Here is a 2,583-nt window from a genome sequence, read left to right as displayed (position 1 = left end):
GAGCGAGGGAGAGGGAGAGGGGGAGAGGGAGGGGGTAGAGAGGGGGAGGGAGAGAGGGAGAGAGGGGAGAGAGGGAGAGAGAGGGGGGGAGAGGGGGAGGGGGAGAGAGAGAGAGGGGGAGAGAGGGGGAGGGGGGGGAGAGGGTGGGAGGGAGGGGGAGAGGGGAGGGGGGGAGAGGGAGAGGGAGAGGGCGAGGGAGAGGGGGGTGGAGAGGGGGGGAGAGGGGGGGAGAGGGGAGGAGAGAGAGGGAGGAGAGAGAGGGGGGAGAGGGGGGAGAGAGTGGGAGAGGGGGGAGAGAGAGAGGAGGAGAGAGGGGGGAGAGGGAGGGAGGGAGAGGGGGGGAGAGGGAGAGGGGGAGGGAGAGAGAGAGGGGGAGACAGGGAGAGAGGGAGAGAGGGGGAGGGGGGGAGAGGGGGGCAGAGAGAGAGAGGGGGGGAGAGGGAGAGAGACGGGGAGAGGGAGAGGGGGGAGAGAGGGAGAGAGAGAAGGGGAGAGAGAGAGGAAGAGGGGGAGAGAGAGGGGGGGAAGAGAGAGGGGGGGGAAGAGAGAGAGGGGGACAGGGAGAGGGCGGAGAGGGGGATAGAGGGAGAAAGGGGGAGAGAGGGAGGGAGGGGGGGAGAGGGAGGGGGGAGAGAGGGAGAAGGGGAGAGGGGGAGAGGGGGGGAGAGGGGGAGAGAGGGGGAGAGAGGGGGAGAGAGGGGGAGGGAGGGGGGAGAGGGAGAGAGGGGGAAGGGCATGGAGGGGAGGAGAAAGAGAGAGAGAGAGGAGGATAGGGGCTGAGGGAGTGAGGGCTGAGAGAGTGGGATTGCACAGCCGAGGCGGTGGGGTGAGTGTGGGCAGAGGGGGAGGATGAGGGAGAGGAATGCAGCCCTGAGGGAGGCAGCCCACGGAGTCCGGGCTGGTCCATACCCCACTGCTCCATCTCGGAGCAGAGGAGAGAGAGAGAGGCAGCCTTCGGAGTCCGGGCTGGTCCATACCCACTGCTCCATCTCGGAGCAGAGAGAGAGAGAGAGAGGCAGCACTCGGAGTCCGGGCTGGTCCATACCCACTGCTCCATCTCGGAGCAGAGAGAGAGAGAGAGAGGCAGCCTTCGGAGTCCGGGCTGGTCCATACCCACTGCTCCATCCCGGGCAGAGAGAGAGGCAGCCCACGGAGTCCGGGCTGGTCCATACCCACTGCTCCATCCCAGAGTGGAGAGAGAGAGAGAGGAGAGAGAGAGGAGGCAGCCCTCGGAGTCCGGGCTGGTCCATACCCACTGCTCCATCCCGGAGCGGAGAGAGAGAGAGGCAGCAACAAGCACAATGGCTGCAACGACTTGAGGCCTTGTAGACTCGCTGCGGCTGTGTACAAACTCGAGGTTAAACCTCCCATTTCCTCCCCTCACCCTCCCCCCTCCCTCCAATACACCCCCACTCCGTCACGGCGAGGGAGCAAGGGAGGGAGGAAGTGGGATGGAGTGTCAGAGGGAGAGAAGGGAGAGGGAGGGAGGGAGGTTGGAGGAGAGGGAGGAAGTGAGGGAGGATGGCAGAGGGAGTGGGAGCGAGATAGAGAGGACGAGAATGGGGGGGGGAGGGAGTGAGGGAGAAGGAGGGAGGGAGAAGGAGGGAGGGAGGGTGGCAGCATTCGAACTCGGGTCCCCCAGAACATTAGCTGAGTTGCTGGATTAATAGTCGAGTTAAGAACACTTGGCCAACCCAATACATGTGACATGAATAATTCGAATCAAATAACCAGTTGTAGGGGCTGGAGGAGGTTACAGAGATAGGGAGGGAGTGTAGGGGCTGGAGGAGGTTACAGAGATAGGGAGGGGGTGTAGGGGCTGTAGGGGGTTACATAGATAGGGAGGGGGTGTAGGGGCTGGAGGGGGTTACAGAGATAGGAAGGGGGTGTAGGGGCTGGAGGGGGTTACATAGATAGGGAGGGGGTGTAGGGGCTGGAGGAGGTTACAGAGATAGGGAGGGGGTGTAGGGGCTGGAGGGGGTTACATAGATAGGGAGGGGGTGTAGGGGCTGGAGGAGGTTACAGAGCTAGGGAGGGGGGTGTAGGGGCTGGCGGAGGTTCCAGAGATAGGGAGGGGTTGTAGGGGCTGTAGGGGGTTACAGAGATAGGGAGGGGGTGTAGGGGCTGGATGAGGGTCCAGAGATAGGGAGGAGGGTGTAGAGGTTGGAGGGGGTTACAGAGATAGGGAGGGGGTGTAGGGGCTGGAGGAGGTTACAGAGATAGGGAGGGGGTGTAGGGGCTGGAGGGGGTTACATAGATAGGGAGGGGGTGTAGGGGCTGGAGGAGGTTACAGAGATAGGGCGGGGGTGTAGGAGGCTGGAGGAGGTTACAGAGATAGGGCGGGGGTGTAGGGGCTGGAGGTGGTTACAGAGATAGGGAGGGGATGTAGGGGCTGGAGGATGTTACAGAGATAGGGAGGGGGTGTAGGGGCTGGAGGATGTTACAGAGATAGGGAGGGGATGTAGGGGATGGAGGAGGTTACAGAGATAGGGAGGGCATGTAGGAGGCTGGAGGAGGTTTCAGAGATAGGGAGGGAGTGTAGGGGGCTGGAGGGGGTTACAGAGATAGGGAGGGGGGTGTACG

The sequence above is a fragment of the Mustelus asterias genome, unplaced genomic scaffold (genome assembly GCF_964213995.1).
Source record: "Mustelus asterias unplaced genomic scaffold, sMusAst1.hap1.1 HAP1_SCAFFOLD_2985, whole genome shotgun sequence".
NCBI lineage: Eukaryota > Metazoa > Chordata > Chondrichthyes > Carcharhiniformes > Triakidae > Mustelus > Mustelus asterias.
Note: the sequence above shows the minus strand (reverse complement) of the source record.